We start from the raw sequence: 24,856 nt of genomic DNA, 5'->3' as shown, positions 1-24,856 counted from the left end.
ATGCTGTTGGTGGCCGACCTGAAGCAGAGAGGAGATGACGCCGCTCTGCGGCCTAGCTCTCTCTCAGTGTGTTCCAGGCGTAGCATGGCGGTGGGGTTGCTCAGGCTCTTCGCGGTTTCCATGTCGGGGAAGTGTGCGCTGAGTCCATGATGGTCTGATCGTACTGTCACGGTTCAGACAGACGACAAGAGGACCACAATTGCGTCACACCAGAAAGTTTATTTAAACTTAAGGGGAAAGGGATGTAGGGAGTGAGTGAAGGCTCCAGGGGTTATCCCGTCCGATGTGCTGGGTCTGTGCCTCCCCCAGTGGCAGCGATGCGTCCGATGACGCCGGTGGTTGGTGGTCCAGAAGTCCTGGGGGAGGAAACACAGACACAACGGGGCGGAATGAAACCAGGCAGCAGTACAGTTCAAGGGAAATCCAAAATACGTAGTAGCAAGGCAGAAGGCTGGTCAGAGTTACCGGGATTGAAGAGTAGTCAGAGTCGTAATGGCAGAAGCAGGTCTGGATCTCCTGAGGCAGAAGAGTATCCAAAAACAGGCAGGTCCGGGGTCACAAAACCAGGGTGAGCCAGAAGCGCGAGCAAACAGGTTCCGGGTGTGAGCTTTGCAGACGATCTGACAAAGGAGAGCTGAAAGACAGGGCTATAAATACTGGGAGAGGTTAGTGGGTAATGCAGCGCAGCTGGCAGAGTAATTAGAGCCGAGCAGAGCAGGGACAGGTGGAGCTAGTTAGGCTGAGTAGAGAGAGAGTGGTGAGCAGAGTGGAAACAACTTAAGGTGGTAACCCAGTGGAGTGAGAGGGCTCATGACACTATCCCTTTCATACCAACAACTTTTTGTGGTTATTGAGTCTCTCCAGTTCTCTCAATCTAAATTGAGTGTATGATTTGTCTTTGGGCTCTCACTCTCTCTCTGTCTCTCGCTCTCTCGGTCTCTCTGTCTCTCTGTCTCTCTGTCTCTCTGTCTCTCTGTCTCTCTGTCTCTCTCTCTCTCTCTCTCTCTCTCTCTCTCTCTGTCTCTCTGTCTCTCTGTCTCTCTGTCTCTCTCTCTCTGTCTCTCTCTGTCTCTGTCTCTGTCTCTCTCTGTCTCTGTCTCTCTCTCTCTGTCTCTCTCTGTCTCTGTCTCTCTCTCTCTCTCTCTCTCTCTCTCTCTCTCTCTCTCTCTCTCTCTCTCTCTCTCTCTCTCTCTCTCTCTCTCTCTCTCTCTCTCTCTCTCTCTCTCTCTCTCTCTCTCTCTCTTCTCTCTCCATCTCTCTCACTCTGTCTCTCTCTCTCTGCCTAGGGAATGGATGAGGTCATGTTTGAAGTAGAAAAGTCTGGTTTCCTCTGTAATGCCAGTCTTTATTAGAAGCCAGACTTCTTCTGTTGTAAAGCTTTATTTCCTTTTTGAAGTGCACTGCCACTGCTGAAAAAGCTCCTCTTTGTTGCAGAACCCTCAGTGCACCAGCCCAGCCACATATGTAATCTATGCACACTTACTGAGGCAAATAGCCGCACTGGCTGAAGCAGACCACTATTTCCTGATGCACTGGTTTAAGAAGTAAGAGTCTGAATTGTTCCTCTGTCTTATGCAATCCCATGCTTTTTCAGGCTGTAGTTGTTATCCACAAAGTAAGCACAGTCCTCAGAAAAAAGCCATGTTGTTATTCTTTATCCAGGAAGGATAAATAAATTACGTTTTCCAAATTGTTTTAGTAGCAGTTGGTAGGAATTGAGCAGTCATAGCTTTCAAACAAGACAATCTATTTTGAAAGTTAAAATGTATTCCTTGCCATGCTGATAATGCCTCTGTTTTCGATTATGATTGTCTAACTCAGGCTGTCCCAGAAGCGGTTCAAACAGCTGGTGGAGCGGCTGCACCTCTTCATCTCCACCCGTCTGTTCCCAGCCAAGCCTGAGGAGCTGCCCCCCATGGCCAAGTGCTCCTGGTGGATCCCCTCCGCCACCAAGGTCCTCTCCCTCCTCAGTGAGTAGGTCGTCTTCTATCTCCACCCCCACAGGGAGCTGAGACTGGGGCAATGGTCAGGGCAAGGGGATGTTAGTGTAGTGTTGTGGAGATTTAGGTCTATCCCTTGTAATGGATTAAACTGCACTTTCTACAGGCATTGAATTCTCCTGTCCATATTTGTCTGGTTCTCCTACCCATATTTGTCTGGTTATCTACCCATATTTGTCTGGTTATCTACCCATATTTGTCTGGTTCTCCTACCCATATGTGTCTGGGGTAGATGTTGTTTGAGGGTCAGGAGAAAACATATCAGTCTCCAGGAGAACGTGATATATTCTTCTGTTTCTCTTTTTCTCCATTGTAGATGCAGCAAATGTCATTTCCAGCACCCCCATCCTGCCATTTGTTGACTTCTACAACCCCACGCTGGACCACACTGACTTCATGGATGACTATCGCATATGGCAGACTCAGGGAAACTCTACCAGGTGTGACATGACAATATTATCAGAGCAAAGCTTATGTTGACCAGTGCTCTTCAATTCTCCCCACAACCCCTTGCTGGTACGGTTCCTGTGTTTCCCTGTAAATAAAGGAGCTCCCTCTTGTGTCAGCTTTCAGCATTAGAACAACAGATTCTTTGTTTATGATGTCAGATTGCAACATCAGATATGATACGATCTTCAATGGGTATCGTACACCAAAATCAAATTGTATTTGCCACATGCGCCGAATACAACAGGTGTAGACCTTACAGTGAAATGCTGACTTATAAGCCCTTAACCAACAATGCAGTTTTAAGAAAGATAAGTGTTAAGTAAAAAATTGGTAAGTAAAAATTAACAAATAATTAAAGAGCAGCAGTAAAATAAAATAACAGTAGGGAGGCTATATACAGGGGGTACCGGTACAGAGTCAATGTGTGGGGGCACCGGTTAGTCGAGGTAATTGAGGTAATATGTACGTGGGTAGAGTTAAAGTGACTAACCAAACAAATCACACAATCCCTGATGAAACCAATACATTATTTCCGTGTGATAAGCTATGATAACCAAACACTCCCTGTTCCTCCCCGTTCCTCCCCATCCTCAGGTTTACATTCTGCCAGTTCCCCTTCATTCTATCCACGGTGGTGAAGAAGGCCATCATCCAGAAGGACTCGGAACAGCAGATGATCAGCATGGCCAGGGTGAGACTGAGGTCACTTCTCACTCACATAGGTCCTTGTCGTCCATCTTTGATAGTGTCATTGTAATGCACAGTAGCACAGGCAATGAATCACATTCTCAGCCTAACTATTACTGTTCTTTATATTAGCATATTGACCTCCTAGTGTTAATGTACAGAGAATTCATATATAAATATATTTTTTAAGTATTATTATTATTATTGTATTTTATATATATATATATATACAGTGAGGGAAAAAAGTATTTGATCCCCTGCTGATTTTGTACGTTTGCCCACTGAAAAATACATGATCAGTGTATAATTTTAATGGTAGGTTTATTTGAACAGTGAGAGACAGAATAACAACAACAAAATCCAGAAAAACCCATGTCAAAAATGTTATAAATTGATTAGCATTTTAATGAGGGAAATAAGTATTTGACCCCTCTGCAAAACATGACTTAGTTCTTGGTGGCAAAACCCTTGTTGGCAATCACAGAGGTCAGACATTTCTTGTAGTTGGCCACCAGGTTTGCACAAATCTCAGGAGGGATTTTGTCCCACTCTCTTTGCAGATCTTCTCCAAGTCATTAAGGTTTCAAGGCTGACGTTTGGCAACTCGAACCTTCAGCTCCCTCCACAGATTTTCTATGGGATTAAGGTCTGGAGACTGGCTAGGCCACTCCAGGACCTTAATGTGCCACTTCTTGAGCCACTCCTTTGTTGCCTTGGCCATGTGTTTTGGGTCATTGTCATGCTGGAACACCCATCCACAACCCATTTTCAATGCCCTGGCTGAGGGAAGGAGGTTCTCACCCAAGATTTGACGGTACATGGCCCCGTCCATCGTTCCTTTGATGCGGTGAAGTTGTCCTGTCCCCTTAGCAGAAAAACACCCCCAAAGCATAATGTTTCCACCTCCATGTTTGACGGTGGGGATGGTGTTCTTGGGGTCATAGGCAGCATTTTCCTCCTCCAAACACGGTGAGTTGAGTTGATGCCAAAGAGCTCGATTTTGGTCTCATCTGACCACAACACTTTCACCCAGTTCTCCTCTGAATCGTTCAGATGTTCATTGGCAAACTTCAGACCTTGTGTAGGTCTACAATCTTGTCCCTGACATCCTTGGAGAGCATGTTATATATATATACACTACCGTTCAAAAGTTTGGGTCACTTAGAAATGTCATTTTTTTCGAAAGAAATGCATTTTTTTTGTCCATTAAAATAACATCAAATTGATCCGAAATACAGTGTAGACATTGTTAATGTTGTAAATGGCTATTGTAGCTGGAACTTTCTTCTGAAACTCATCAGTCTATTCTTGTTCTGAGAAATGAAGGCTATTCCATGCGAGAAATTGCCAAGAAACTGAAGATCTTGTACAACGCTGTGTACTACTCCCTTCACAGAACAGCGCAAACTGGCTCTAACCAGAATAGAAAGAGGATTGGGAGGCCCCGGTGCACAACTGAGCAAGAGGACAAATACATTAGAGTGTCTAGTTTGAGAAACAGGCGCCTCACAGGTCCTCAACTGGCAGCTTCATTAAATAGTACCCGCAAAACACCAGTCTCAACGTCAACAGTGAAGAGGCAACTTCGGGATGCTGACCTTCTAGGCAGAGTTGCAAAGAAAAAGCCATATCTCAGACTGCCCATCTTAATCTTTTATTTTTATTGGCCAGTCTGGGATATGGCTTTTTCTTTGCAACTCTGCCTAGAAGGTCAGCATCCCGGAGTCGCCTCTTCACTGTTGATGTTGAGACTGGTGTTTTGTGGGTACTATTTAATGAAGCTGCCAGTTGAGGACCTGTGAGGCGCCTGTGTGTCTGAATACTTTGCGAAGGCACTGTGTGTATATATATTTTTTAAAAAAAGATGTATATATATATATAAATACTGTGTATATTAAATAATATATAATATATTAAATACTGTGTATATACATAATTAATGTATGTTGGAGTGTATATTCTATAGGTTTTCAAGTTTTTTCCCGGTCCCTCTTGCAGTCAGGAAAAACCCAGAACAAGACGTTTAACAATATTTACAGTGTATATCTCACTGCATCAGACTGAAAACATAAGCTCTCCCTCTCAGACAACATAAGGAGTGGCTCTTGTTATTTATTGCAGCAAAGCCTGGTGGACAAAGTGTCTCGCAGACAGCGAGTGGATATGAGCTTGCTCTTTCTCAACATCAAAGTCAGACGGCTGCAGCTGGTCAGTGACTCACTGGATGAGGTAATACCATTTCCCATCTAACAGACACACAAAAACATGACTTAGGAAGACAGCCCAGCCCTGGTAGAGAGGCTTGATTGCTATTTATGTTATGCAATAATGTAAGAGCCAATTAATTTGATGTAAATTCAGTTATTTCACTGCTTTCAATGCAGTGCATTTCAAAACTGAAGCATCCGAGATATGTTTAAGTTCAGACATGCGGCATGCCTTGGTCTGATAAGTTCAAGAAAGTTGGCCGCAGCTTAATTTGCTCTCCTGCTTTTAGCTGACTAGAAACCGAGCAGACTTGAAGAAGAAGCTGAAAGTGTCGTTTGTGGGGGAGGCTGGTTTAGACATGGGTGGTCTGACCAAGGAGTGGTTTCTCCTTCTCATCCGACAGATCTTTCACACAGACTACGGTGAGACATATGGGACAAACAGATCAGGCATATGCGTTGCCATAGAGATAACAGATGTTACAGCTGTTTTGTTTGCAACAATACTATTTTCTCTATAGATAACAGTATACGTTAAGGAGATGTATTTCTCCTTTAGCCCTGGCTTTCTGTTCCCCATCCTAAAGTCTCAACCAGTACCCAGACTAAGAATGCTGACCTGCATTTAGCCGTTAATGAAGAAAAGAACGAAAATGTACGATGTTCATGTTCTGGGACAGATACATAGCACTGCAATAGATGACCATTCTATTTACAGTAACTCCCATTTGTTCTGGGACCTAGCAGTCCAAAAACGAAATTCCCATGTACTCTATTCTGATCATTTGTTATCTGCCTGTGTTCTATGTCTATGTCATGTCTGGGTGGAGTTGTGTTTAAGCAGAGTGTATTTGTGTCTCCTCTCTGAAGGCATGTTTACATTCTTCAAGGATTCCCACTATCACTGGTTCAGCAGCTGGAAGTGTGACAACTACTCTGAGTTCCGATTGGTCGGAGTTGTATCCTTTTGTACCATACCGTGATTTAAGGTACCGTTGTAGCTTGTCGCGAACTGTAAACAGATTCTCATGTTGTACCCTGTAACTGGCGCCTGGAGTTTTAGTCAGGTCACGTAGTGAGGAAGAACTCCTGGCGCTATACTTAAGGGAATCTTTGCACATTTACCATAGATACTCTGAGGTTCGCCACTATCCCTATGCCAGGTTAATTGCTGCTTTGCAGATGATAGCTTTAGTTTTAGGACTATAATTTTGTGGGGATTCTGCAGTTTGTCATCTTCTAAACTGAGGAGACACTGCAGTGCTTTTCTATTTGGCACGTTGCAATCTGATGTAATCTAATAGAATAACTAAAGTATGCAGAATATTCATGTGTTTTTATCCATGTGACATTGTGTTTTATTTTGATAAAACAGTTAGATCATATACACATACACTATAACTTAACTAAATCATGTCAACATTTCAATAGTAGTGTGTTTTCATTCAAATCAATTCGTTGTTTTCTCTGAAAATCTCAATTTTGACATGTCCCACATCATGTTTGTCAGATTTCTTGGAAGATTAGAACCCATTTAAGACCCAGATTTTCCCAGGTTTTCACCATAACTGTAAATCCCTAGTTATTTTGTTGCATTGACAAAGTCATTTCAAGATTATTATTATTTCATGTGATTAGTGATTCATTTACATTTGTCCCTCAGGTTTAAGGTCAACCCTGTTACGTGAACTGAACTCTTTTTAATATGGTAAAACTATTCCTTTTAAAATTATTTTTTCAGAAGAAACAATGAACATCTAATAGTCAAATCATAGTTTTAAAAGCAGGTGAGCTGGTCCTACTATTTTGGGGCATTTTCTGGGGTTTTGTGGCAGAAAACCCTGTTACCCATAGATATACAGACTAGAAATGTTTTAACAAGTACATTTTGGGGGGGTGAAGTTTGCGTTCAATTGCCCCTCCCTGTTGCACACAACAAGCTTCCATTCTCCCTGTCACAATGGGATTTATGGCTAATTTAAGATGAAATTGTCAAGCCTGTTACAGTCAACCCTGTTACTTTAATTGTCACCTTTTTATAGTCATTTTTATTAATTTAACCTATGTAGATGGGAAAATAGGTTTGTTGTGAAGTTGAACATGTGCTCTTTATGACAGAATGTGAAAGGTAGACTCAGCAAAACGAGCAGCACCGAGATATTGAGATGAGCAAGATGCAAGACTTCGACTCCCACACAGTCACACACTGTATCTGCGCATGTGCATGGGTTCGCTATAGCCACGGGACCAAAACAGCGGAGAAGTTGAGAAATGAATTGTTGCAGAAATTGACCCACTATGCTGTTTACTTTCTGCACCTATGTTATATCGCTGAGTCTACTTTAAAAATGAGGTGAAATATATACAGTATATTATTTTTTTAAACAAAATAACACTACCCAAAGGGCACTCTATTGGTGGAATGACACTACCATGTATTCAGCACTTTCCAGGTGTTCTGCAGAGACGATAGTCAGTGTTTCTCCAGTGATGAACCCTAGCAGTCATGCGTGGGGAGTCACAGCTTGTGCGCACGTGGCTCTCCCCTTGGGTACGGCTGACTCGAATCTCGCCAAGTTGCACAATCACAAGTGATGAGGCAGACACAGAGGCAGCCAGTAGCCAGGAGCCAGGGCTGTGTGCTGATCTTATCTCTCTCTATTGTCTGCTGCCCCCTCCATGCCTGAGGCATGTTCAGCCAGCCTGAGCTAGTCCACCCACATACCCCGCACCCCTTCCACCTCACTCAGTCTGTCAGCCACTCAGTTAGAATTACTGCACACTGACAGACACTGAAGTGGCTATGTGTCTCTGTCTGAAACTGTTTAACCAACACCACAGGGAGGGCAGGGTGACAAACAATGCAGGGAGAGATAGTGATAGAAACTGAAAGGTTTTGTTATGTCTTATTTTGTGGGCTGCAGGTCTGGCTGCAGCGGTCTGTGTTTCATTCTCCGCCTCTCAGTTCCCATGGAATTTTCCCCAAGTCTGCGCCAATATAACTTGAAGGATTTTCCCAAACTCTCTTTATCTATTTAGCAAGCTAGGGAGCTCTGCAGCTTTAGCCTTTCCCACAGAAGTTCCATATGGACGACACATGAATTGAGATCTGCCAGAAGCAGCTGGAACCGCTTTAGGAGTTTCATTGTAAACGCATAATACACCTGCTGTTTATATTCCCTCTTCAGATTTGCTACTAGCCAATATACATGGGAAAAATGCTGTGTTAATCGAGTGATGATTGTGATCATTAGCAGCCGCTGCAGGGTCTGTGAAGCTGGTATAAAATGCTGTGTTAATCGAGTGATGATTGTGATCATCAGCACACGCTGCAGGGTCTGTGAAGCTGGTATAAAATGCTGTGTTAATCGAGTGATGATTGTGATCATCAGCACACGCTGCAGGGTCTGTGAAGCTGGTATAAAATGCTGTGTTAATCGAGTGATGATTGTGATCATCAGCACACGCTGCAGGGTCTGTGAAGCTGGTATAAAATGCTGTGTTAATCGAGTGATGATTGTGATCATTAGCACACGCTGCAGGGTTTGTGAAGCTGGTATAAAATGCTGTGTTAATCGAGTGATGATTGTGATCATCAGCACACGCTGCAGGGTCTGTGAAGCTGGTATAAAATGCTGTGTTAATCGAGTGATGATTGTGATCATCAGCACACGCTGCATGGTCTGTGAAGCTGGTATAAAATGCTGTGTTAATCGAGTGATGATTGTGATCATCAGCACACGCTGCAGGGTCTGTGAAGCTGGTATAAAATGCTGTGTTAATCGAGTGATGATTGTGATCATCAGCACACGCTGCATGGTCTGTGAAGCTGGTATAAAATGCTGTCGTTACAATGTATGAAGAAATCAGAAGCACAATACTGCTATGCTACATTAAATGAATATAACTAACCACATTTTATTCTGTTCATCTAGTGGTGTATATGAGTTCTCTTAATGATAACTTTGAGTCATTTGGGGTTGAAGATAATTGCTTTCTATTGTAAAGGATCTGTGATTACCGCCTTACCTTAAGACTTTGATACACCCTTAACTTTATGTGTCAGCTCATGGGCCTGGCTGTCTACAACAGCATCACCTTGGACATCAGCTTCCCCCCCTGTGTCTACAAGAAGCTGCTGACCCCGCCCGTGGTGCCGTGTGACCCCGATTCCCCCGTTGGCATGGCGACCCTCACCCTGGACGACCTGCAGCAGGTCATGCCTGTATGTACACAACACAAGCTCTGATTCAGCTCTCTCACTGGCATTCTTTACCATTACACTGCACTCTTCTTGTAACGATCACAAGTACAATAATATTGCTTGCAGTGGTCAAAGGAACATTTGTATACTTGCAAAATACTCCTCTTTATATGTATTTATACAATCAAATGAATGGATGTGACGCTTATGAGAGGACCATTTTAGAATGATTCAGATTTTCTCTGACGGGTAAAGTGTTGATTTGTACAGTATCTGAATATGGATGTACGGTTGCTAGACTAAGAAGTTATATAGAGTGTGTTAAAAATAACTCCAATATGCCCCTGTTCCTACTTATAGCTGAACAATATGTGAAGGAATTCAGGCATCATAACATCAGTAATATGCTTGTAGTTTAGGGAGTCATATATTGTGCTATTGATGCGTGCGTCACAGGACTGTGAGATAATCAACCAGGTTCACACTCCATATAGTCCCAGTCTCACCCTGCCACCAGTCTCATAACAGTGTAGCTGCTGCCAAGGTGAGATGGGAGTGATGTAGCTAGGTCTCAGAGGTGCCAAGCTGGACTCCAACCATCACCTGAGACACACCAGTGATAGATTCTTGCCCACAGATGTCACACCTAGCAGTCCAACACTGCTGGTGAAGCGCTCTTGGTGATGGCAGCTTTTTTTTATTGATCAAGTGGGTTCAAGAATGCCAGCTGTAGTTAGCTGTCTAGGTAGGAGAGATGGAGAGGAGAGATACACTTCATGTGGCATGACATGTTGTGCAATTGCCATCAATGTTATGCTTGGTTGATATAATATTTCCTTATATAATCCTGTAGTTTCACATAATATGTAGATTTTTGAGTTGCTAGTGAAAGTGATTGAAGGACTGACATCTTCCAATATTCACCAGCAGAGGGCACTCAAGCCTAACTTTTGCACATCGCCACTTGCGATTTCTACAAACTCAAAACAAACTAAATCTATGTTAATCATATACTGTTTACTTGTATGCACACAATACATTACTGTCACTAAGACTAGTATTAAACTGCGTTTGGTGTAATTGTGTAGCTTTTTATTCAGTATGCATCTCATTGCGCTGCGCAGCCTTGCCAGATGTTGGTTTTTACTGGGCAGTTGGCCTTGTCTTAGCTTACATAACGGCCTCTGTTGAATACTTTTACCTAAATTGGAGGAGGGCAGGGAAAAAGCCAGCACAAGTTCTTTAAAAAGACTGCCCAGCACTGACGTCAAACACATGTAATTGTTCTTCAAATGATTGCTTTTGCATTATAAAATGTATTTTATGTGACTATGTTCTGAGGTATGGATTGGAATAGCATAATCACAGTGATGTCATTGTATTTGGTACAAATAATTCCCTAAGTTCTAGACCTCAGGTGAATCTGGTAATGAATGGTGTGGCTGTTGACCACATTGAGGAGACTAAATTACTTGGTGTTACCTTAGATTGTAAACTGTCATGGTCAAAACATATTGATTCAATGGTTGTAAAGATGGGGAGAGATCTGTCCATGATAAAGAGATGTGCTGCTTTTTTTACAACACACTCCACAAAGCAAGTCCTGCAGGCTCTAGTTTTGTCTTATCTTGATTATTGTCCAGTCATACGGTCAAGTGCTGCAAAGAAAGACCTACAGTAGTTAAGCTGCAGCTGGCCCAGAACAGAGCGGCACGTCTTACTCTTCAGTGTAATCAGAGGGCTAATATTAATACTATGCATGCCAGTCTCTCTTGGCTAAGAGTTGAGGAAAGACTGACTGCATCGGTCCTTGTGTTTATAAGAAACATTAATGTGTTAGAAATTCCAAATTGTTTGCATAGTCAACTTAAACACAGCACTGACACACACACTTACCCCACCAGACATGCCACCAGGGGTCTTTTCACAGTCCCCAAGTCCAGAACAAATTCAAGGAAATGTACAGTATTATACAGAGCCATGAGTGCATGGAACTCCCTTCCATCTTATATAGCGGAAGTGAACTCCCATCTCATAATGCGTGAACAGCAATCTTGGTTTAAAAAAACAAATAAAGCAACACCTCACGGCACAACGCCTCTCCCCCATGTGACCTACTTTTTGTGTGATGTACTGACATGTACACTACATTACCAAAAGTATGTGGACTCGTGCTCGTCGAACATCTCATTCCAAAATCATGGGCATTAATATGGAGTTGGTCCCCCCTTTGCTGCTATAACAGCCTCCACTCTTCTGGGAAAGCTTTCCACTAGATGTTGGAACATTGCTGCAGGGACTTGCTTCCATTTAGCCACAAGAGCATTAGTGAGGTCAGGCACTGATGTTGGCCGATTAGGCCTGGCTCGCAGTCGGCATTCCAATTCATCCCAAAGGTGTTCGATGGGGTTGAGGTCAGGGCTCTGTACAGGCCAGTCAAGTTCTTCCACACCGATCTCGACAAACCATATCTGTATTTACCTCGCTTTGTGCACGGGGGCATTGTCATGTTGAAACAGGAAAGGGCCTTCCCCAAACTGTTGCCACAAAGTTGGAAGCACAGAATCGTCTAGAATTTAATTGAATGCTGTAGTGTTAAGATTTCCCTTCACTGGAACTAAGGGACCTAGCCCGAACCATGAAAAACAGCCCCAGACCATTATTCCTCCTCCACCAAACTTTACAGTTGCCACTATGCATTCGGACAGGTAGAGTTCTCCTGGCATCCACCAAACCCAGATTTGTTAGTCGGACTGCCAGATGGTGAAGCGTGATTCATCACTCCAGAGAACGTGTTTCCACTGCTCCAGAGTCCAATGGCGGCGAGCTTTACACGACTCCAGTTGACGCTTGGCATTGCGCATGGTGATTTTAGGTTTGTGTGCGGCTGCTCGGCCATGTAAACCCATTTCATTAAGCTTCCGTCGAACATTGCTTCCAGAGGCAGTTTGGAACTCTGTAGTGAGTGTTGAAACCAAGGACAGAAGATTTTTACGCGCTGTGCGCTTCAGCACTCGGCGGTCCTGTTCTGTGAGCATGTGTGGCTTACCACTTCGCAGGCTGAGCCGTTGTTGCTCCTAGACGTTTCAGCTTCACAATAACAGCACTTACAGTTGACCGGGGCAGCTCTAGCAGGGCAGAAACAAACAGACAAACTGACTTGTTGGAAAGGTGGCATCCTATGACGGTGCCACATTGAAAGTCACTGAGCTCTTCAGTAAGGCCATTCTACTGCCAATGTTTTTCTATGGAGATTGCATGGCTGTGTGCTCGATTTTATACACCTGTCAGCAATGGGTGTGGCTGAAATAGTTGAATCCACCAACTTGAAGGGGTGTCCACATACTTTTGTATATATAATGTATGTGTAACTGATAGATGCACACACACACACACACACACACACACACACACAATACATTTACGTCATTTAGCAGACGCTCTTATCCAGAGCGACTTACAGTTAGTGAGTGCATACATTTTCTTCCAAATTTTCTTTTTTTCATACTGGCCCCCCGTGGGAAACGAACCCACAACCCTGGCATTGCAAATGCCATGCTCTACCAACTGAGCTACACGGGACTATACATGTTAATGTTTTTAAATGTTTGTAAATTGTGAAGTATTTTGTCTGTAATGTATTTGTCGTTAAGTGTCGGACCCCAGTAAGACTAGCTGTCGCCATTGGCGTCGGCTAATTTGTATTTGTATTTGTATTTATTATGGATCACCAAGGCAGCAGCTACTCTTCCTGGGGTCCAGTAAAATTAAGGCAGTTATACAATTTTAAAAACATTAAAATACATTCACAACACATTAAGTGTGTGCCCTCAGGCCACTACTCTACAACCACATATCTACAATCCAAAATCCCTGTGTAGGCGTGTGTATAGTGCATATTTTATCGTGTGTGTGTATGCATGTGTCTGTACCTTTGTTTGTGTCTCTTCCTGCTGTTCCATAAGGTGTATCTACTGCTTGCGTGTGTTACTTGATGTGGAATAGAGTTTCATGTAGTCATGGCTCTATGTAGTACTGTGCGCCTCCCATAGTTTGTTCTGGACTTGGGGACTGTGAAGAGACCTCTGGTGGCATGTCTTGTGGGGTATGCATGGGTGGCTGAGCTGTGTGCTAGTAGTTTAAACAGACACCTCGGTGCATTCAGCATGTCAACACTTCTTACAAAAACAAGTAGTGATGAAGTCTGTCTCTCCTCTACTTTGAGCCATGAGAGACTGACATGCATATTAATAATGTTAGCTCTACGTGTACATTTAAGGGCCAGCCTCGCTGCCTTGTTCTGGACCAGTTGTAATTTTCCCAAGGTCCTCTTTGTGGCACTAATGGGGATCCTAATAAAATCAACAACAACAAATCATGCACAATGCATACACCATATAATGGTTTTATATAATTTTGTTTCCTCAATACGTGTTCTAGATTGTGTAGTGGCAAAGGCTTTACATGGTGTTCTTGTTGTTTGGTCTTACAATGCTATAAAAAAAAGAAGTCAGTCATTAGATGTATCAATAACAAAATGAAGTCAGATTTTCCTCCATAAAACATTCTATGAAAATAGTGTTCTGTGCTGTATGAGGCAGAAGTTTCCACCGTGGCACTTTCAAATGGCAAGATGTTTTTTTCTTCCTCTTAGGCTTTTTTCTAGTTAGCCTTTACAGATTTAGAAGAAGAAGAAGAAGAAGAAGAAGAAGTTATATATACTTCATAAATATTGGTTGCAATCTATATAAAAAGCAATGCTTATCGATTTGGTCTTGTGTTTCAGGATCTTTCTCATGGGCTGGCAGAACTTCTCAGCTATGAAGGCAACGTGGAGGAGGACTTCTGTACGACTTTTCAGGTTAGGAAAACACATTCTTATTCACAATAACACTTATGAAACATAATATATTTGACATCATTTTAATACATACTGTCACAGCACAAGGGAAGTGCTCCACTAATGTGATGAATGTCATTTTAGGTGTCGCAGGAAGAAATAGGTGTGATCAAGTCCTACAATCTGAAACCGGGAGGAGATAAGATTTCTGTCACCAACCAGAACAGGAAGGGTAAGTGAGGAGTAGACAGGAGCCAGAGAAAAGGCCACTGTCCTGCAGTAGCTTGGGATATCTAACAGTACACTGCCTTTCAGACTATGTGGCATTTGTTTTCTCTCATAGATGATTGTTTGATTACTCTTGTCTTTGCAGAGTATGTCCAGCTGTACGTAGATTTCCTGCTGAATAAGTCCATTTGCAGGCAGTTTACTACCTTCTACTATGGCTTCCACAGTGTGTGCGCCTCCGACACTTTGATGGTAAGAATGTCAAGACTTTTAATGTCAAAATGAATTAATAAATGAATCCTAATTGGTGTGACAAAAAAAACCATAAAAAAGGGTTGTAAATAGCCCCAAAAAGGGTTGTAACCATAGCGGAATCCTTTTTTGGTACTATATAGAAACATTTTAATGGTTCTTTATAGAACCGTAGGAAAGGGTTCTTTATAAGACCATACAGGTTCCATTTAGAATGTTATGAGCATGGTTCTTTATAGAACCTTCAAAAAAGGGTTCTAGGTAGCACCAAAAAGGGTTCCGCTAGGGTTACAAGCCAAAGAACCCCTATCTGGTACTATTTAGAACCATTATTTTTTAGTGTGTATCAGTATCACTGAAAGTGAGAGGACATCATTTCTTGTGCTGCGTTTCAGTGCCAGCTGGTCCTGTTTGAAGTGTCAATAGCAGAGAGTTTAGTCAACTCCTGTAGAAAGTTCCTGATTAGGCAGCATAAGGAGGAACGTGAGGTCCATTTTGCATTTTACAGAGAGGCAATGAGGAGTTGGGGTTCGGCTGTGTGTGCACGAGGGTGTGTGTGCGTGTGCACGCACACAACTGTGAGTGCATGCATGTGTGTGAGTGAGTGTACTGTTCCTCGCTGCCTGCTAAATATGTTCACAGAGCTCCCCTCCCCTTCTCTTGACATAGGCCTCCTAACAGGGGTTTTGTGTGTGCTCTGTCTCCACTCAGTAACCAGGGCTCGAATGGGGAGGCTCATATGAGTGGCCTATAGAAAGTGTACGTGGGAACCACAGTAAATGACGAGAGTGATGTCCTTCCACGAATATCAATCAGACAGACCACAAAGCTGCTGTATTCATGCAGAACCAGCCCGGCTTTAGGGTTAGAGTTGCATGGTTTGACATGGGAGGATCTGTCTCTCTCTGGTCATTATCAGTTTCTTTCCCATTAGTTAATTAACTGTTGCCTCACTGACCTGCTGACAGAAACCGATCGGCATATTGTGGAACTAGCAATGAGTGAAAGATGGACCACACCAACCATCTTCTATAGGCGGGCCGAAGGTCCGTATCCAGACCCGGACGGACCGCGGGTCCCCGTCAAAAAAATATGATTTTGTTGTAATGTTTGAGTCACTCAGATAACATATGAACACATTAAGACATGGCAAAATGTGTAGAATTGCAGGATTTTTTTTTTTTTACTGCTAAATGTTCTCTCTGCCCTGTGGCAACATTTTTTTAGAATTGCAGGAAATAAGCTTCAAATCTACAACATTTTCTCTCCACCAACAAGAGGAGTGTAATCAGTTTGTGTCTTGGACAGTGCTTGTGTTGGGGTCGGAGTTTGTTATTGCACTGATAAATGGCAATATCAATCCGGACCTTTGCCACCTAGGAAATGTGTGTGACTGGACCTTTTCAGATAGTATTTGAGTACCCCTGGACTACACCAAGTAATCAATAAATTAGAATCAATTAAAATGGACAAGATTAAAACAGACTCGGGTACTGCAATTAACTGTCAGATGAGCTGACAGCGCTGAGCTCAGGGATGGACATTTCCCTCATTGTTTTATTGCGGTCATTGGTAACTGTCTGGACCTGCAAAAACAAATATTTGACTGTTCAGTTATCTGTTTGGTGTACGTGTCACGGAATGCCAGAGTTGGTATGTATGCCACAGCTGAACCAACCACAAACCACAGTTAAACATTAGTTATGTTCTTTTCCCTGTGCAGCAATTTTAGCATGCCTGCTGAGTCCATCCATTTTGAATACTGTAGATAGAAAATAATCACAAAAATAGCAATCTAATATGCATGTACCAGGAATATCATTTTCAACAGCATACAATACAATGCAATATCAGAATCAGAAATACTATGTAATTTGTCACAATGACTAAACTTGATGGGTCTGAAATGACAAATGTCCCTGAGCTTTTTGTTTTTGCACTGAGCCTAAAACAAAAATCCCTGTCTCAATCTTGGTAGGACTTCCTACTTAATATGGTCTTCTTCAGCTTTTGTTGCATCAGCACCAACATAGAACTTTCCAGTAGTGCGATACGTGCAGTACTGGTTCTATTTTTAGTTCTGTTAGTGCAATCTATTAGTTCTCTCAGGAGACTTTTCCTCTTAGCTTCCCAAGGCAGTGCATGCTCATATGAACAGGCTCATACTGTACATGTAGGAAAAGTCAGCTTTAGCCCCCACATGGCCCCACGCCAATGAAAGCTCCTTGATACAGTTACGCAATGGTTGTCTACGCTCGCATTGATTATGCAACACTGCTGTGACAGTAATAACTCACTGGCTGCCTGGTGGGGTGATGGGAGAGAGAGAAGATGGGGGAGAGAGGGGAAAGGGGGGAAAGGGGGTGTGGCAGACCACGGTTTGGTCTGTCCCAGATTCTTCAGGAACTCTATACCTTAGCTGGATCTGGCCATTGGCTTGGCTTGCGCTAGCTAGTCATCGGGTTGCATTTCTGTTTGCGCTTCGTGAACAAGGTGAAACTGTGCTGCTGTGAGGCAGTCTTGCAGACCGTGCACTGCCTGACCCTACTGTCTGACACTACTGTCTGGGTGTGTTTGGATAAAGTGGAGTCATGATGTGATAACCCAGCTAGCACACAACGTTCTGAGAACCATATGTTTCTTAACGCTTGGTGAGAGCGTGGTTGTCCTATGGTTATTTGGCATATAACCTTGCCACAATGTTCTGGGAATGGTGCAGGATACCCAGCTAGCACATAACGTTCTGAGAACCATATGTTTCTTAGGTGGGAATTTCAGTACTTCAGCATAACATTTTTTCTACAGGTTTCCTCATGGTTCTATTTAAAGTAATGTTCTCAGAACATTCAGAGAACGTTAAGAAACTACATTCTTCTGTGGGAATTTCAGTACTTCAGTATAACGTTTTCTGCAGGTTTCCTCGTGTTCTATTTGAATTCATGTTCTCAGAACATTAAGAAAACTCCATAAAAAACACAAGAAAACATTAGTAACGTTCAAAGAACATTCTAAGAATGTTATTTAAAAACATACATAGTCCGTTCTCAGCGTCAACAAAACTCTCGCTATCCTCTATAATTTAGTATTTATTAGGATCCGAGGCAGCGGCTACTGTTCCTGGGGTCCAAACAGGAAACAACACAACAAATAAAATACATAATATACATAAATATGCATAGCACTACATTTACATTACAATTTAGCCATTCAGCGGACACTCCCATCCAGAGCGACCCACAGCTAGTGCATTCATCTTAAGATAGCCAAACGAGACAACCACATATCACAGTCGTATCCCAACCACGTATCACATACATAATACAATGCAAAATACTATACAAAATGCATGAAAAATGTCTCTTCACAGTCCCCGTCTTTTATCTGTTTTTTAAAATCTGTTTTTATTGCTAGTTTGAGTTACATGGGGTGGCAAAGAGTTCCATTTAGTCATGGCTCTATTTAATACTGTGTGTTTCCCAGCCTCTGTTCTGGACCTAGGGATTGTGAAGAGACCTCTGGTTGCATGTCTTGTGTGGTACTGATGAGTGTCCGAACTGTGTGCCAACTGCTTGAACAGACAGTTCGGAACCTTCAACACATCAACACCTCGCACAAAGACCAATAGTGATGCAGTCAATCTCTCCTCAACTTTAAGCCAGAAAAGATTGACATGCATGTCATTGACATTCGCCCTCTGTGTACATCTAAGTGCAATACGTGCTGCTCTGTTTTGGACCAATTGTAATTTGCCTATATGCTTATTTGCCGCACCTGACCACACAACTGGACATTTGACTGAGATATCAAGAAAGCAGAGCAACGCCTTATCTTCCCATGTTAAGTGTGTTCAGGTGTGTTTGACACCATCGATCACCACATTCTTTTGGAGAGACTGGAAACCCAAATTGGTCTACACGGACAAGTTCTGGCCTGGTTTAGATCTTACCTGTCGGAAAGATATCAGTTTGTCTCTGTGAATGGTCTGTCCTCCGACAAATCAACTGTACATTTCGGTGTTCCTCAAGGTTCCGTTTTAGGACCACTATTGTTTTCACTATATATTTTACCTCTTGGGGATGTTATTCGAAAACATAATGTTAACTTTCACTGCTATGCGGATGACACACAGCTGTACATTTCAATGAAACATGGTGAAGCCCCAAAATTGCCTCGCTAGAAGCCTGTGTTTCAGACATAAGGAAGTGGATGGCTGAAAACTTTCTACTTTTAAACTCGGACAAAACAGAGATGCTTGTTCTAGGTCCCAAGAAACAAAGAGATCTTCTGTTAAATCTGACAATTCATCTTGATGGTTGTAAAGTCGTCTCAAATAAAACTGCGAAGGACCTCGGCGTTACTCTTGACCCTGATCTCTCTTTTGACGAACATATCAAGACTGTTTCAAGGACAGCTTTTTTCCATCTACGTAACATTGCAAAAATCAGAAATTTTCTGTCCAAAAATGATGCAGAAAAATTAATCCATGCATTTGTTACTTCTAGGTTAGACTACTGCAATGCTCTACTTTCCGGCTACCCGGATAAAGCACTAAATAAACTTCAGTTAGTGCTAAATACGGCTGCTAGAATCCTGACTAGAACCAAGAAATTTGATCATATTACTCCAGTGCTAGCTTCCCTACACTGGCTTCCTGTTAAGGCAAGGGCTGATTTCAAGGTTTTACTGTTAACCTATAAAGCGTTACATGGGCTTGCTCCTACCTATCTTTCCGAGTTGGTCCTGCCGTACATACCAATACGTACGCTACGGTCACAAGACGCAGGCCTCCTAATTGTCCCTAGAATTTCCTAAGCAAACAGCGGGAGGCAGGGCTTTCTCCTATAGATCTCCATTTTTATGGAACAGTCTGCCTACCCATGTGAGAGACGCAGACTCGGGTCTCAACCTTTAAGTCTTTACTGAAGACTTATCTCTTCAGTAGGTCATATGATTGAGTGTAGTCTGGCCCAGGAGTGTGAAGGTGAACGGAAAGGCTCTGGAGCAACGAACAGCCCTTGCTGTCTCTGCCAGGCCGGTTCCCCTCTCTCCACTGGGGTTCTCTGCCTCTAACCCTGTTACAGGGGCTGAGTCACTGGCTTGCTGGTGCTCTTTCATGCCGTCCCCTAGGAGGGGTGCGTCACTTGAGTGGGTTGAGTTACTGACGTGATCTTCCTGTCTGGGTTGGCGCCCCCTTGGTTTGTGCTGTGGTGGAGACCTCTGTGGGCTATACTCGGGCCTTGTCTCAGGATTGTAAGTTGGTGGTTGAGGATATCCCTCTAGTGGTGCGGGGGCTGTGCTTTGGCAGAGTGGGTGGGGTTATATCCTTCCTGTTTGGCCCTGTCCGGGGGTTTCTTCGGATGGGGCCACAGTGTCTCCGGACCGCTCCTGTCTCAGCCTCCAGTATTTATGCTGCAGTAGTTTATGTGTCGGGGGCTGGGGTTAGTTGGTTATACCTGGAGTACTTCTCCTGTCTTATCCAGTGTCCTGTGTGAATTTAAGTATGCTCTCTCTAATTCTCTCGTTCTCTCTTTCTCTCTGAGAACCTGAGCCCTAGGACCATACGTCAGGACTACCGGGCATGCTGACACCTTGCTGTCCCCAGTCCGCCTGGCCTTGCTGCTATTCCAGTTTCAACTGTTCTGCCTGCGGTTACGAAACCCCTACCTGTCCCAGACCTGCTGTTTTCAACTCTTAATGATCGGCTATGAAAAGCCAACTGAGAGACCTGAGCCCTAGGACCATACGTCGGGACTACCGGCCGTGGTGACTCCTTGCTGTCCCCAGTCCGCCTGGCCTTGCTGCTATTCCAGTTTCAACTGTTCTGCCTGCGGTTATGGAACCCCCTACCTGTCCCAGACCTGCTGTTTTCAACTCTTAATGATCGGCTATGAAAAGCCAACTGAGATTTATTCCTGATTATTATTTGACCATGCTTGTCACTTATGAACATTTTTGAACATCTTGGCATGGTTCTGTTATAATCTCCACCCGGCACAGCCAGAAGAGGACTGGCCACCCCTCATAGCCTGGTTCCTCTCTAGGTTTCTTCCTAGGTTTTGGCCTTTCTAGGGAGTTTTTCCTAGCCACTGTGCTTCTACACCTGCATTACTAGCTGTTTGGGGTTTTAGGCTGGGTTTCTGTACAGCACTTCGAGATATTAGCTGATGTACGAAGGGCTATATAAAATAAAATTGATTGATTGATTGATTGTTGGCCGCACCCACTAATTGGCCACATCTGATCTTAATGAGTGCTTGTTTCCTTTAAAATGGGGTCTGTTTGAATAGACTAAAATGAACAGCTTTGTATGAGTAAAAAAATAACATGGCATGCTAGCTCCATCCTGGTGGCGCAGTGGGCTATTCCATGATTAGCGAACAGAAGATCATAGGTTCAAATCTCACTGATGCCATGCCACAATAAAAAAAGAAATGTGTTTGCATGATTATTGCTATTTAATTTCCATGTGCCCTATCTGTGCTTGGAGTTCAAAACAGTTAACCTAAGCTAGCAGTGTTATTAAAAGTCTTATTGAAACATGTTCTCAGAATGTTATTTAATTACTTGAATAAAACCTCTCAGGAAAACATTCAGGGAACCATAGTAAACGTTCTTAGAACCACCCTGCAATCTAAAAATGTACGTTCCCAGTGAAGGCAAAATGTTCACTTCCGTTCTCAGAATGTTTTAAAAACATTCAATTTTACCGGTCAGGACACTTATGGCTTCGTTCCCCAGAACCAATGGAAAACCAAAAACGTATGTTCCCACAACTTCCAAGGAACCAAATGTGCTAGCTGGGAAGACTGCGTGGGACTGAAAAGTGGTCAAGGACAGAGTAATACAGAGAAAATATGCAACTATGTCTATTAGGGTTTGCAAAATGAGGCCAAATGTATCAAGTTTGCAACTTGATAACACTTGCATAATGTGTCTGATTAATACTTTAGACAGTGTGTGACACAACTATCCATGCATATGGCACTCTGATCACCCCATGCCCTTACTATGATATTACCATAGTCAAGCACTGCTCTGTTTAAGTGCACATTTTAGTGCAATATTGGTTCAATGAACAGGGATTCATGATTCAGACCAACATGGTAGTAACTCCTTGTCTTGTGTCATGCAGTAGGCAAGCTTTAATGGACAAACTCCCACGGTACTAACACTGGGTGTCTTGTGAAATCCTGCAGTTTCACTGGAATCCCATTGTGTCCTGTAGTTTCATATATCCTGTAGTTTTACTTGTTAGACTACCGCGATAGTGACTCTGTGTCTTGTCCCTCGTTTTGTAGTTGCTGAGGTCCGAGGAGGTGGAGATCCTGGTGTGTGGCAGTCCCAACCTGGACATGAGCACGCTGCAGAAGGTAGCACAGTACGAAGGCTACAGCAAGGCTGACCCCACCATCAGGTACTGTAAACCCATCATCATATCAGTAATTGTGTAAAAAGGCCTGATTTCGAATAGATATTAAAGCCGCAATCCTGAGTTTCTAAATGACCATCGAACAGCAGGAAATATCCCAGATGGTGCATTTAATTGAAGTAGGTCCTAATGATTGTGCCTAACCCTAACCTTACAGTAAATAATCGAATGTGTTGTTCCGTCTATGTGGTCAGGGCATTCTGGGACGTGGTGCTGGCCTTCCCTCTGAAGTTCCAGAAGAGGCTGCTCCACTTCTCAACAGGAAGTGACCGCGTCCCTGTGGGAGGAATGGCCGACCTCAACTTCAAGATCTCTAAGATTGATGCCTCCACCGACTGGTGAGATACTGCAGATGTCCTCAATGTGTTCTTTCTTATTCATTGTAAACATGTTGAAAAGTACTAAAAGCAGACCTCCTTTATTCAGCTGCCATTTGATTTATACAGAACAGCATCTGTGAACAATGTGAATTTATCATTTACCTTTTCTTCCTCTCCAGGTTGCCTATATCTCACACGTGTTTCAACCAGATCTGCCTGCCACCATACAAAAACAAAAAAGAACTGAAGCAGAAGTTAACTATTGCCATTTCAAACGCGGAGGGATTTGGACTGGAGTGAACTCAGATAACCACAATGGTGAAACTGCCATTTATCATTGGTTTGTGGTCAGTAGGGTGTGTATATTTGAACATGTTTAGACATGCTACCAGTAATCTCTCAGCTTCAGTATTTCTTAACAATATACTTAACAAATCTGTTTCTGTAGAATATTGGGTGAAAAGTGATATTACAAGTATAGCCTTCAGAGCGCTTGCATTTGCACTCTAAATACCTTTTGCCTTTTTGATATCAAACTGGACATGGAAAATGTTCTGCCCAGTCCATTAACAATGGAGTTGTTTATTAAAGTAAGAGGTTGAATGTAGGTCAGAGCAGAGCAGGGCTGGGTTGGTCTGTGATAAAATAGCTAGATAAACAGTCTGCCAGTACTGTGGTGTCCGCTCTTAAAGTGACAGAGCCCATCTCTCCTCCTGAACAGAGTCCATGTACCGCCTCTCTTTGACGAAGGCCTTTTCAGGCCTAAGATTGAACTCATTCCGAGTCTGATGGTAAATTATGAACACAGAGATGATCTCGTTAGTATTTATACTAATATATTTGGTTTTCAGAGGTCTCAGAAGTTTTGAAACATTCGGAAGACGTTTCTGTTATGTTGTTCGTGGGCAGAGTTTTTAGACGACCCTTTCTGGATGTTTTCATGTAGAGCCTGAAAGGGAATTGAGCTTCAGTAAGGTTTATCATGTTACAGTAGTTGTGCTGGTATATGGCTATTATTGATGTGGGAACTTACTGTATACCTCGTTTGCTTACTCCCACATTGTCGGCGATGCCTCTCGATATAGATTACATCTCTTCGTACTCTTGGTACAGTTGGCATATTGTATGGAGAGGTATGAAATAGTTGCAAAACACCAGTGACATCATGATTGATATCAAGGCAAATAGGAGTTCAGTGGACCTCACACACCTGCAGGTTAGAATGATGAAACGGGTGCATGAAATGTACAGAATCGGGATATATGTCACGTGATTTATTGCTGTTCTAAAGGGATCTCTGTTGTAAAGTGGTGACACTTGTGTGGTAGTTAGCTCACTCAGGATGTCCACATTTCATGGATTGTACGATTCTTCTAAAATGAACTTGATAATAAAAATAAGGTCTTTGTTGAAACAGATCTGTTATGTAAGTGTCGCTCCTGTTGCCATATTAACCAATGGTTACCAGGCTTAGACGATCTTGCCTTACATTGAGTCCTCCTTCATCACTCTCTTCTCAGGTAACAGACACTTACACTATAGAAATACTACCTGTGCTACTCTAACAGGAGCAATCGGTTGTTTTGATTTATGGGCCCAGGTCAGCTGTTTATAATTCTCCCCAACAGTGAGGAAGTGAAGTTGCAATGCATTCCACCGACTGTGATGTAATGGACGTTGTTTAAACTATACTGTATAGAAAAATATAACTATTTACATCTCATCATTGAATGTATACGTTGGACATGAGGATTTAGTCACAGTTAAGTAATCAGTGGAGGCTGCTGAGTGGAGGACGGCTCACAATAATCGCTGGAAAGGAGCACATGGAATGGCATCAAATACATGGAAACCATGTTTTTGATGTATTTGATACCATTCCACCTATTCCACTCCTGCCATTACCACGAGCCCATCCTCCCCAATTAAGGTGCCACCAGCCTCCAGTGGTTAAGTTATCCTGCACTCTAGAAAACATACTAAAGGGTCTGAATACTTATGTTAATGTGCTATTTCAGTTTTTAATTTGTAATAGATTTGCAAACATTTCTAAAAACCTGCTTTTTCTTTGTCATTGTGGAGTATTGTGTGTAGATTGATGAGGGGGAAAAAACGATTTAATCAATTTTAGAATAAGGCTGTAACGTAACAAAATGTGGAAAAGGTCAAGGGGTCTGAATACTTTACGAATGCCCAGTAAGTTATCCTGCACTCTAGAAAACCTACTAATCATGTGGCC

At 42.9% G+C, this 24,856-nt stretch overlaps 1 pseudogene; it reads left to right on the top strand.

The window, feature by feature from the left end:
• LOC123492043 overlaps positions 1 to 24,035 on the top strand; it is a 95,581-nt pseudogene extending 71,546 nt beyond the window's left edge.
• Positions 24,036 to 24,856: the final 821 nt, after the last annotated feature.

The sequence above is a fragment of the Coregonus clupeaformis genome, chromosome 1 (genome assembly GCF_020615455.1).
Source record: "Coregonus clupeaformis isolate EN_2021a chromosome 1, ASM2061545v1, whole genome shotgun sequence".
Classification (NCBI taxonomy): domain Eukaryota; kingdom Metazoa; phylum Chordata; class Actinopteri; order Salmoniformes; family Salmonidae; genus Coregonus; species Coregonus clupeaformis.
The sequence above is the reverse complement of the archived record's forward strand: the minus strand, read 5'-3'. Positions and strand labels throughout refer to the sequence as shown.